General features: G+C 47.8%; 1 protein-coding gene across 17 annotated transcripts in view; it reads right to left on the reverse strand.

Moving 5' to 3' along the window:
* PPARD (peroxisome proliferator activated receptor delta) overlaps positions 1-13,379 on the reverse strand; it is a 117,531-nt gene that overhangs the window by 74,520 nt on the left and 29,632 nt on the right. The window lies entirely within an intron of this gene.

Consider the following 13,379-nt stretch of genomic DNA (forward strand, 5'->3'; position numbering starts at 1 on the left):
GTTCTAAGCAAAAGTATATAGAGATATGGGGAGAAATACGTTAACTAGATGTGAGTAAAAAGAATACATATGTTCACTATACTATTTTCAAGTTTTTTCACAGTAAAAAGATGCGGAAAAAGAAGAGAAAATGTAGGAGTAAGAATAGGAATAAGATGTGCACTTTTCAAAAGAAGTAAAAGGAATAAAGAAAATCAGTAAAACAGAAGGCAAGAAAGTATATGGAAAATAGTCAAAAACATGATAATATATTTAAGTCAAACCCCCAAAATGTAAATAAATTAAACTCACTTAAGACAGATTTTCAGATTTGATTTGAAAATTTAAATCCAGCCATATTCTGTTTATGACAAATACACAATGACACAGAAAAGTTGGAAATACAAGGCAAATAACACCCACAAGCTGAGGTAGCACTAACGTTATCAACCTTCAGGCAAAAACCAGGAGAGAAACTGAGAAAGAATCAACAAGACATGGTATTGATGAAACAGGCACTGAGGCTAGGACTAAAGTGGAGGACAACCAACAGGTGAATGGGGCACGGGGATGCTTCCACGAAGGCGAGGACTGTGGGAAGAGCAAGTCTGGCAAAAAATATTAAGGGGTCATTTTGGGGCATGTTGAGTTTTAGGGGTTCTGGAGACCCCCCACATGAAGATGTCCCATAAGCAGCTACAGATACAGTCACAAGCTCAGTGGGTTATTCTGGAGTTTTCCAGATAAGATTCTTAGTAACACTCAGTATTTAGAATATACATAATTCTTGTTTCTTTCTAAAAAAAAATTTTTTTGAATTCAAAAAGAAACTAGATTCCAAGCTCTATCCCCAGAATTTACCATGGCCTTAGCAGTAGATCCATTTTTTCCATCTTGATGCCTGGCCTATCTAAGCTCTGCTCCTGATGGTGGTGAGACTCCAAATGTGGCAGTGCCCCACACTTCTGGAGCCACTTTGGGTCCCATGTACAGAGTGTAGTTCTTTGGAAGGAGGAAGCCCTGTATTTGTGCAGCCACAGGAGAAACAGACTCACAGAAGTAGGGGTCAGAGAGTCCTGATGGTTTGCTACCATGGGCTGACCACTCCCCTTCTGAATCCCAAGGTTTAATTGAAGTAACCAAACAGTTACCCCGTGCCCAGTGCTGGTCTCAGGGAGAGGATGGTAGACTAAAGGATTAACTATAATACAAGAAAGACCATGACAAGCTCCACAAGAGAAATACCAAAAACTCGGGGTTCAAAGATTGGCCAACTCCTCTGTGCAATTCAGGGGAAGCATCAAGAGTTTATGGAGGAGGCAACACTGCAAAGGTTCTTTCTCCACGTCCCTTTGTTACCTAACTCCAAGGGCACCACGAGTTCTGCAGCGAGGCCACCCAAGGCTCAGCCTTAAAGCACTTACCACTCACTACAGAGGAACCTAGTCACCTCTCATCACATTTATTAAGTGCTTACAAAGAGTCAGGCACATGGTGCATGTTTTATGAGCAGTCTTTCATTTAATTCTCCTAATTACCCTACAAAGTGTGTAACACTCTTACCCCATTTTATAGATGAGGGAACTGAGGCTCCAACAGGTAAAGAAAACTTTTCCAAAGTCACTGAGGTAGGGTCACAAAAGCCTGAATCTGAACCAAGGTCTAACTCCAGAGCCCATACTCTTAGATGCTTTGTCATACCACCTCATATATCTACAGGTTCTATTTACCCTCCTAGACCACTGACTCTTATCCATTGCTATGGCCCCCACCATAGCCAGCACAGAGCACAGTGGAGAGATGAGGAGAGCTGTAGCAGGATGGCAGAGGCAGAGTCTGGATTTGGGTCAGAGCTCCCAGGCTTGCTCAGGCTTGGGATATTCAATGTATAGGCTGAGTGAATCTCTCCTATTACAAAGCAAACAGCGTCAGGCACAGTGAGAGACACTACATAATCTAATCCTCACAACAATCCATTAGCCCCATTTCCAAAAGAGGAAACTGAAGCTCTGCAAGGTTAGTAATCTGTCACAGGCCCTTGGCTAATGAACAAGAGAACCAGGATTCAAACTCCAAGGACCCCACTTGTAGCTGCTGCACACACAGCCTTGTGCATCTCTGACCTTGGAGTTGAGGGAAAAGGAAAGCAGTGATACCTGCCTTTGGACTTGGGAAGATCAGAGTAATGAACATGTTTCTGGGAACTGGAAACATTGTCCCTGTTTCAGGCAGAAGGATCAACAAGCCCAGGCCCAGAGAGGAGGAGAGTGAGCATAGGTTTGCACACAGCTGCAATGCAGGGAGGGATTCTGCATTGAGCCCTTTCCCAAATAAGGTCATATTCACAGGATCCAGGGATCAGGATGTGGACATATCTTCTGGGCGGCTACTATCCAACCCACTACAGGCAATGACATCAGAACATTGAGGACAAAGACCAAGAGAATGGGAGAGAAAGCTGTGGATGGCAAAGGGGAAGGGTTCCAACTGTCTTTAAGGCTCCTGAAACTGACAGAATGGAGTATCATGAAGAGAAATGGAGACGTGGCATGAGGGGAGACAAAGGAGTCAGTCATGCCTTGCAAACTGCCTAGCAAGCAGGTGGACCTGCAGCGGGAGGTCCAGTATTTGCATCTATAAGGGGAGAGGGTCTCAGCCCCAGAAAGGGCCAATCATGTCAGGGGAGAGGGTGAGGAAAGCAGAGAAAGGGCAGAGACGCCCAGAATGCTTACACTCAGGCAGGGGAAAGAGGAAGAGAGGCCAGGGCAGCAGCGGTGCCATCAGGGAGGAAGGGAATTGAGCCTGGGGAGAAGAGAGACATTTCACCTTTTAGAGGGCCAATCTCTCTGCTGCGTACTTCCAGAGACTAGTAAGGCCCTAGGTATAGAACAGATACTTGGTAACTGCTAAGTAATAATGAAACAATGTGAGAGACCTAACATGAGAGATTTCTGAGCTTCAAAGAAAAGAGGTTAAGGAATCCAGAATGCTTGCCATCTCCACAGTTTCAAGAGGCAGCATCTTATGAAAGGGATTAGGATGGGTGGGAGGGCTGGGGGCAAACTCCAAGGGGAATGTGGTATGAAAACCATGCGCAATGAATAAATGCATAACCAGCCAGCTGCTGCTGGAGGTGAACATCTAGGACCTTAACTGACCTCCACAGGGACACATGAGCTCTCTCCTACACACAAGTGCTGCCTTGGCCATCCCCCAAGCTTTTTCCTCCAATCCCAAGTGTGTACACCACACACTTGCATAAAAAACAAGCAGCTGCCCGACTCATCTTTGGAGAAAAGAACTGCTGGGAAGCCACAAATGAAAGCCGCTGATGTGACCTGGGAGACCTGCCCCACATCCCTGGCAACTCTCTGGGGAGGCTCTTGCCATGCACAGGTAGCAGGCTTTCCCAGACAGGAACTGCAGCCAGTGGGTGACTCAGGAGGTGCTTACTAGTTGGGTGGGTACCCACCACCCTCAGAGGAGGCAGACTGGGCCAACTGCATTAGACTTCTGGAAACATTTCATTTCTATTTTTGAAGACGTGCAACTTTCAGAGTGACCTCTCTCCCGATGACTTCAAAAGGCCTTCAATCAGGAGGCAACATCCCGACCAACCCAATTTTACTCACTCCTCACATGTCCACATGCGACAGGGGAAGTGGCCAGAGAACACCAAGCAGCCTAAGGACAACTGGAGATGATGCAATATAACCGGGCCACAAAGGGGACCTAGGAAGCCAGTGCTCCCAGACACCACCACCTTACCCAACAGGCCGGACTTTCACAGGCCACAGAGAGAGGCACGTCAGCATCAACTCCCAAACCACATCACAGGTCAGAAAGTGCTGCAGTTCAAAAAGCCACAGCACTTCCTTTATAGATTACCTCAGATGCAAGGGTGCAGGGAGTCAGGCACTCTCACATACTGCAGAGAGAGGGTAACTTAGGATAACTGTTTGGAATTTGGCAATTTGGTGAAACTTATCAATATCCTTACATTCTGATGCATTCCATATTATACATCTACACACACACACTCACACACACACACACTTTTGGAGCCAAATACCTACCAACTGCTAGAAACTATGCCAGGTAGTGGGGAGATAAAGTTAATAAGACAGGTAGCTGCCCTCAAAGAGCTTCTATTTGAGTCAGAGATTCAGACAATTAGCCAATAAATTAACAAACGAGAATATTTCTGAGTGGAGGAAGCATTAAATGTCAATAGCTAAAGATGAGAAATGTCCAATAGGAGGACTGGTTAAATAAGCTCAGGTACACTCATAAGACGGAATAACACTCTGCTGTTAAAAATGTGCTCTTGGAATCTTACTACACTGATGGGCAGTGACTGCTATGGGGTATGGAGGGCACACAATAACAGGGGTGAATGTAGTAACCACATTGTTTTTTCAAAACCTTTTGCAAAACCTTCATAAGAGTGTATATCAATTATACCCTAATTAAAAAAAACGTCCTCTTGAAACCTATATTCACATTGCTGGTGATATAAATGTTTAAAGCAGCTTCAAGACCACACATATTGTGTGACCCCATTTATATGAAATGGTCCAGAGGAGGCAAATCTGTGGAACAGAAAGTAGACTGGTGGTTGCCTAGGGCTAAGAGGGAGAGAATGGAGAGTGAAATGCTAATGGATATGAGATTTCTTTTTGGGATAATGAAAAGGTTCTAAAACTAGGTTGTGGTAATGGTTGCACAGCTCTGCAAATATACTAAAACCCATCAAATTGTACATTTTAAATGGGTTAGCTTTATGGCATCTGAATTATGTCTCAATAAAGCTGTTAAATAACAGTAGTGTTATATGACTATAATATGGTTTTCAAAAGGAGTATGTGAAGGTGTGTGTGTGAAAGAAAGAGGAGGCATGAAAGTATATTAATCAAAATACTAACTGTGAGAATCCTCTGAGAGGAAGGTTCTAGATAATCTTTATTTTATTCTTTATATTTCTCTGTATTTTCTAAATACTCCAAAATGCGATATTAGTTTGCTTAACTGACAAAAAAATCAGCCAGGGTTTTAAAATCTACAAAGTGAACCTTAAGTAGGTCCAAGGAACAGAATTAGAAAAGTCCAAATGTTGTGCTGACTTGGATATACCTAGGGTTGTTATATCTTTGCACCAAAGATAACCAGACAGCTAAGCAAAGGAATTTTTTTTGGTATCATTAATATACACTTACATGAACAACATTGTGGTTACTTGACTCGCCCCACTATCAAATCCCCACCACATACCCCATTACAGTCATTGTCCATCAGCGTAGTAAGATGCTATGGAGTCACTACTTGTCTTCTCTGTGCTGTACTTAAGCAAAGGAATTTTGTATTCCAGATAAAGACCAGGTAGGTGCTGCTTTAAAAAGGGTCTCCGGCAGAACTCGCTCCCTTCTGCAAACACTTCAAAAGAAAACCAGCAGTCACCATAAATCTCAGATACTATCAAAGGATGCACAAGAGTATCAAAGCTTTGAGCAGATGCTGTCAGAAACTGGATGGTTTCAGGAGTCCTGGTTTGAAGTATGAGGCCCTCAGGACAATCTTTCTCAGGCCCCCACATGACCTCCTCTGATCAGTGACCTCAAAGGCACCTTCTGAGAAGTCAGTGGTTCCCTAACCAGGCTGCCCCGCAAAGTCAATGGGGAGCTTGAAAATGCAGATTCCTAGACATCATTCTTGGAAATACTAACTCAAGAAGCCTGAGGCAAGGCCCAGGAATCTACAGTTTTTCTAGAGCTCCCTGGCAAATCTGCCAGCTGAACCAGGTCTCGGAATCACTGGACTAAACACCATCTGGGAGAACTCACAGAGGGTCAGTCTGCACATCTGGCTGCAAGGCCACTAGGATCCCCCAGGGCCAGTGCTGTGGATGGGAAGGCTAAGTACAGAAAGTGCAGTGACTGGCAGAATGGGAACTCCACAGGGAAATTCCATACATATCTTCTGGCAGTCAGTGCTGAAGCCTGGGGAGCAGCTAGCAAATCCCTAGGATAAAGTCAGTTTCAGAAGGTTCTGTCTGTTACAATGATCTTAGATGCTAACCTGTGAAAAAGGGGTGACTAAGTGCAATGGCCACTCTGGGAGGCTGAAATAAGAATAGGTTCCCACTAATGACATGCATGAGCCAACAAGTGGTGCAGCCCCCAAGGAGTGAGAGAGAAGCAGAAGAGGATACAGTGTATCAGGTCTGAGTCACACAGATCTGGGTTCAAATCCCTATCCTCCATTACTGGCTGTCTATTGTGGGGGCCCGGCCTACAGCCGAGGCTGAGCCCCACTCCAGCGGGACAATGCCCTAAAAATGGCGCCTGCTTCCCTGTTGGGGATTGGCCCAGCAGACTTCCGTACCCGTGCACAGCTCGTGCTGCCTGCTTAGAGTGGCGCGTGACACCTATCCGCTTAAAGGTCACGCATGATACTGTCCCGGATTGGTTGGGTGACTGAATATAAGGGAGCCCGCCGGGAGGGAGAGGAGTTTTTTCCCCGACAACTGCTGTAACCGCCGCGAGAGATTAGACAATAAAGCCTAGAGAAGAATCAAGACCTTGGGCGTGTTGCTTCGGTCCCTGAAGGGTCGCGACAAGTGGTGCCGAACCCCGTGAATCGCTGACCCTGGCGCCTGCCGATGAAGTAGAGCTTGTAACTCTTCAGGAACGTCGCTGGACGCCGTTCGGTCGGCTGGCCAGACCGGGAGAGGGAACCGAGGAGGGTGAGTGGATCGGCGAGCAAACTGAAAGTATACGTGGCAGGGCAGACAGCAGGCAGTTGCGGTGGGTGTTTTATGTGTAGTGTGTGTGTCCTGTTAGTGTTTGTGACATTGTTTATAATATATGGAATGAGGAGGCGCCAGTGAAGGTTCACAGAGCGGCGACGAAATCAAAAGGTTCGCAGAGTGGTGACGAAATCAAAAGGTTCACGGAATTAGCGACGTAGTCCATCTAAATCATAACTAGGATACTTGCCCCTTTAGAGAGAGGATGGGGACAGAGGCCTCTAGGGTTAGGGCCGAGGAACCTCTGAAAGTGCTCCTTAGAGCTAATGGAACCCCTTTGAAAACGAAGACTGCCAGGGCATTCCTGAACACTATAGAGAATCATGCCCCATGGTTCTTAGATGAAGGAAAAATCACCAGCCCTTTATGGGACAGGCTGGGGGATGACCTACGCCGGGCAGACAAGAGGGAGCCCCTTCCACCAGGGACAATCCCTATTTGGGGTCTGGTAAAAAATTGCCTGAACGGACAGAAGCCAAGCTGCCAAGAGGCCATCCAAGAGGGGGAGGAAATATTAGAGGAAGTACGAGAAGAGTGTGCCTTCGCAAAGGCATCATAAGGGGGATCTGAACAGGGACTGCCATCTGATGAGGATGAAGACGGGGAACTTTCGGGGGACGAGCTAGAGAACAGGTTTAATAGCAGAGTTAAACTAACCACAGAGACTCTTTACCGTGAGCAGTCTAATGCCATAATGAAAAAACAGGGGTACGCGGGCACTAGAGGACTAGGGAAGGATCTCCAAGGGAAAGAACAACCAATCCTTTTAGCAGGGAGACTGCCCAAAGGGCCCGGAGGACCAGGATTGGGTTTTTCTTCGGGGCCACTGAGGGAAAACAGCCTATAGAAATAACATGGCAGTCAAAAAGGCCCGTGTGGGTACCTCAGTGGCCCCTCACCAAAGAAAAGGAAGCAGCCCACACTTTAGTACAAGAACAGATAGCAGCTGGTAGCCTCCAGCCCTCTACCTCGCCATGGAACACACCTATTTTTGTAATTAGGAAGAAGTCTGGCAAGTGGAGATTACTCCATAATCTCAGGGCAGTGAACAGACAGATGGAGCTTATGGGACCTGTACAATTAGGCCTTCCTCTCCCTGTGGCCCTGCCCAGAGGATGGAATTCAATAGTGATAGATATCAAAGACTGTTTCTGTCAAAGGTTTATTGCCACAGGGCATGGCTAATAGCCCCACCATGTGTATGTAAAGAAGGCCTTACAAACTGTCAGGAAACAGTTTCCCCTGATAATCATCTATCATTATATGGATGACATCCTTTTGTGTCATGAGAGCAGCAGGGAGCTAGAGACAACCCTCAGGGTCAGGGTATGGTGGAACGCACCCACCTCACCCTCAAGAATGCCTTATATAAACAAAAAGGGGGAATAGGAGAAGATTTTAGAACACTGGACAAAAATGGCCACAGTGCAGCAGAGCGGCACAGCCAACAATCCAATCCAAAACACATGCCTAAAGTTTTGTGGAAGGATGTGTTGGAAGGAACATGGAAAGGCCCGGACCCAGTGATAATCTGGACCCGAGGCTCGGTTTGTTTTTCCACAGGACCAGCAGAACCCCGTTTGGGTGCCTGAACGTCTGATACGGAGTGGAAAACCCCGGAGCAGAGGTACAAGATGATCACACTGCTTCTGCTCCTGCCGTGGATCACCATTCCTACGGCAGAGATGCTGAATGGTCTGTCCCAGGCCACTGCCTTGGCAATGACAACGCAGAACGTCATCAACGGCCATTATAAGAATGGGATGGCCTTGGTCAACCAATGCATGAACCTTCTTCAAGAACAATTGGACCTCTTGGGGGAGGTTTTGTCTGTGGGCTGCGTCCATTCTTATACGGGGGTGTATTACTGGTATTCCTTTTCATAATTATTCTAAAGCTGCCAACTTGTCCAGACAGTTAGGCAAGATGTTAAACGCCACCAAAGCCTGGTCAGGTGTAGGTGTCATAGGAATATTGCTAATTGTGGGCCTCTCCTGCTTGGGAGGAAAGTCTGTTACAAAAACAGCAACGGGGAGAACGGAAGGTCCTGTTGCAGGCCATAGCAGAGCTAGAGGAAGGCATCTCCCCTAGAGTATGGCTTAATATGCTGGATCAGTAGTCAAGGACGGGTAAGATCGGGAGCTGCGCATATCAACCTAAGACAGGGCGCAGACCTAAGCTGTCTGTTGCCTGAGGACGGGTAAGAATGCTGCAGACTCAGGACGACCTAAGACAGGCATGATCCCGACAGCCCTTTGGTTATAAAACAATAAAGGGGGAGATGTGGGGGCCCGGCCTACGGCCGAGGCTGAGCCCCACTCCAGCTGGGCAATGCCCTAAAGATGGCGCCTGCTTCCCTGTTGGGGATTGGCCCAGCAGACTTCCGTACCCGTGCACAGCTCGTGCTGCCCACTTAGAGTGGCACGTGACACCTATCCGCTTAAAGGTCACGCATGATACTGTCCCGGATTGGTTGGGTGACTGAATATAAGGGAGCCCGCCGGGAGGGAGAGGAGTTTTTTCCCGACAACTGCTGTAACCGCCGCAAGAGATTAGACAATAAAGCCTAGAGAAGAATCAAGACCTTGGGCGTGTTGCTTCGGTCCCTGAAGGGTCGCGACAGTCTATGGATTAAAGATGGGTACAATCGCTTTGCAACTCCTCCCATCAAGATGTGGAGTCTAGTTCCCCTCCTTGAATCTGGGTTGGCCAGTGACTGCTCTAACAAGGAGACTTCAGCAGAAGCCCCGCCACATGCTGTACAGGCTGCTGAGGGCATGTAAACCCAGTTCAAACAGCCCTGTTCTTTGTTTGGCCAAAGGTACATCTTCATATACAAAGTACAGGAACTATTTATGATCCCCCTATAACTGGGAAGGACTCAGCCAACAAGGGCCCAATGTTTCGGGATGGCTCACCTTCCCCCACCATACCAGCAGCCCCTCTGGCCTCGCTCCTTCTTGTTACAGTGGCATCTCTGTCCCACCACTAGGTTCAAAAGTCAACCTCTCAGACTCCACCACCTCTCTTCAGCAACCAGGGAACAGCCAAGACCTCACTCCCAGTCACCCCCACTTTCCACTCCCACTGCCCCCAAAAGGCAGACCTGAGTGCTGCTCCATGACTTACGAGCTGTGGACCACACGCAAGTTCTCTAACTCTCCAAGGCTGCCTCCTCAGCGGCACACTGAATGTGAAGAGTACTATCTGTTTTGGGTGGGCATTGTGCCGAAGAGAAAATGCATCCAAAGTACATTATAGAGAGAAGGCACTCAACTGTGCACAACTGTTAGTACAGACCAGAAACTTTTCACCTATGTTAACGCAGACATCTCCTAATTCTGAGTCTCTACCTACTTATCTCTCTCCAGTTTGACCCCTCCAGTATAATGCTGGCAGGTTAATGGTCCTTCCTAGATGACAGCTATCACATTATTCTCCTGCTCAAAGGCCTTCTAGAGCTCCCACTGTTCTCACATCCAACCCAACTTCTCAGCCAAGTGTGTAAGATTATCTACAATAATGGCTCCAGCGTACAGCTCTGGTCTGCTCCAGCCAATCCCATCCTCACTGCAACTTGCTTATTGGAGGCAGCCTTCTAAAATGGCTCACAATAATACCTGCCTCCTGACCCACACAAACTTCAAGATCATAAATGTTGTTTTAAGCCACTAAGTTTTGGGGTGATTTGTCATGAAACAATTGATGACTAATACTCTTGAATACCCCCAATCACATCTAAGCCGTTCCCCCTGTACTCACACTGGCCCTTCCTACAACATCTCAGCCTGCTGAAGGTCTGCCCAGCCTGCAAGGCCCACCTCAGATATCAATGCTTACACTAAGCTTTCTTAAGGCACTATCAACCAGCCTTCTCTAGGAGCCCTCCCCTTCTCCCCCAGTTCCCACAGGTATCGCCACCACTGCATCTGCCACATTGTATCATCATCAGTCTGTTGACTTGTGTGCAAAATGACACACATCAAGGTTATTCAGTGCAGCAAAAGACTGAAAGTCATCCGCAACATCCATCAATAAACAGGGAAATGACACACCCATACAACGAACAAGGAGCAATGAAGAAGAATGAGGAAGCTCCACCTGTACTGGTATGAAAAGTGGACAGGATACAACACATAAAGCAAGGGGCAGACTAGTGGGGCTGCAGATAGCCATCTGCCCGCAAAGTAATACTGTAGCAATAGAAAATATATAGGTGCATGCTCATAAATAAAAGTGGCTAGGAGGGCTGCCTCCTCCTGGGGGTACTGGGCAGCTGAGAGATGAGGGAGGGAAAAAGGGAATACCTTCTGAATTTTGTAGCAAGTCAAGAATTATCTATTCAAAAATAAACAACTCTGACTAGAGGACATTATGCTCAGTGAAATAAGCCAGGCAGAGAAAGACAAATGCCAAATGATTTCCCTAATTTGTGGAGTATAACAACGAAGCAAAACTGAAGGAACAAAATGGCAGCAGACTCAAAAACTCCAAGAAAGGAGGGAGCCAAGATGGCGGCGTGAGTAGAGCAGTGGAAATCTCCTCCCAAAAACACATAGAGCTATGAAAATATAACAAAGAAAAATCTTCCTAAAATAGAGACCACAGGACACGGGACAACATCCAGACCACATCCACACCTGCAAGAACCCAGTGCCTTGTGAAGGGGGTAAGATACAAGCCCCAGCCCGGCGGGACCCGAGCGCCCCTCCCCCCGGCTCCCGGCGGGTGGAGAGAAACTGGAGCAGTTTTTTTTTTTTGGAGAGCGCTTTTTGGAAGCCTTAGAGGGACGGGCCCCCGTTGCTGGGGAGGCAGGGTGGCGGGACCGGTGAGGAGGTGCCTGGGAACGGCGCCGGAGGACAAAGAATATCCCGCGTTTCTCCCTGCGAGACCTGGGGGCGGGTGCCTGAGACCAGTGCCTGAGGACGGAGGAGGTCGCGCGTTTTTCCCCTTTTTTTTTTTTTTTCTCTTTTTGGCAAGCGCTTTTTGGAAGCCTTGAAGGGACGGGGACCCCAGTGCTAGGGAGGCACGGTGGCGGGACTGGTGAGCGGGTGGCTGGGACCGGCGCCTGAGGACAAAGAATATCCCCCGTTTTTCCCTGCGGGACCGGTGGGCGGGTGCCTGAGACCGGCACTTGAGGACAGAGGAAATCGCGCGTTTTTCCCCTTTTTTTTTTCTCTTTTCTGCGAGTGCTTTTTGGAAGCCTAAAAGGGACAGGGACCCCGGTGCTAGGGAGGCAGGGCGGCGGGACTGGTGAGCGGGTGCCTGGGACCGGCACCTGAGGACAAAGAATATCCCGCATTTTTCCCTGTGGGACCGGTGGGTGGGTGCCTGAGACCAGCACCTGAGGACGGAAGAAATCGCGCGTTTTTCCCCTTTTTTTTTTCTCTCTTTTTGCCAAGTGCTTTTTGGAAGCCTTGAAGGGACAGGGACCCCGGTGCTAGGGAGGCAGGGCGGCAGGACTGGTGAGCGGGTGCGTGGGACCAGTGCCTGAGGACCAAGAATATTGAGCGTTCCTTCCCTGCGGGACCGGTGGGTGGGTGCTTTTTGGAAGCCTTGAAAGGACAGGGACCCTGGTGCTAGGGAGACAGGGCAGCAGGACCAGTGCGCGGGTGCCTGGGACCGGCACCTGAGGAAAAAAAAAAAAAAAATCGCGTGTTTTTTCTTTTTTTTTTCCTTTCTGTTCCCTCTCTCATTGTTGCTGTTGTTGTTTTGGTTTGGAGAGTGCTTTTTGGAAATCTTAAAGGGGCAGGACAGGTCACTTAGACCAGAAGCAGGGAATCTGGGGATCTCTGGGCACTCTAACCCCCTGGGCAGCAGGGAGCACAGAGGCCCCTTACGGAGATAAATAGTCTCCTGGCTGCTCCCCCTCTAACGGGGCTCCACCATTTTGGAGGAACAGCCCCAGCCAGGCCAAGCCCACAGCAACAGTGGACATAAACCCCAAAGCAACTGGGCAGGAAGCAGAAGCCCTGTCTGCGCACAGCTGCCCAGCACAAGCCACTAGAGGTCGCTATTCTCCCAGGAAAAGGCTACAAACCAACAAGAAGGGAAGCTCTTCCAGCGGTCACTTGTACCAGCTCTGCAGACTATCTCTATCACCATGAAAAGGCAAAACTACAGGCAGACAAAGATCACAGAGACAACACCTGAGAAGGAGACAGACCTAACTAGTCCTCCTGAAAAAGAATTCAAAATAAAAATCATGAACATGCTGACAGAGATGCAGAAAAAAATGCAAGAGCAATGGGATGAGATGCAGAGAAAAATGCAAGAGCAGTGGGATGAGATGCAGAGAAAAATGCAAGAGCAGTGGGATGAAGTCCGGAAGGAGATCACAGATGTCAGGAAAGAGATCACAGAAGTGAAACAATCCCTGGAAGGATTTATAAGCAGAATGGATAAGATGCAAGAGGCCATTGAAGGAATAGAAGCCAGAGAACAGGAACGTATAGAAGCTGACATAGAGAGAGATAAAAGGATCTCCAGGAATGAAACAACACTAAGAGAAATATGTGACCAATACAAAAGGAAAAACATTCGTATTATAGGGATACCAGAAGAGGAAGAAAGAGGAAAAGGGATAGAAAGTGTC

Source organism: Manis javanica, chromosome 16, assembly GCF_040802235.1.
Source record: "Manis javanica isolate MJ-LG chromosome 16, MJ_LKY, whole genome shotgun sequence".
Lineage (NCBI taxonomy): Eukaryota > Metazoa > Chordata > Mammalia > Pholidota > Manidae > Manis > Manis javanica.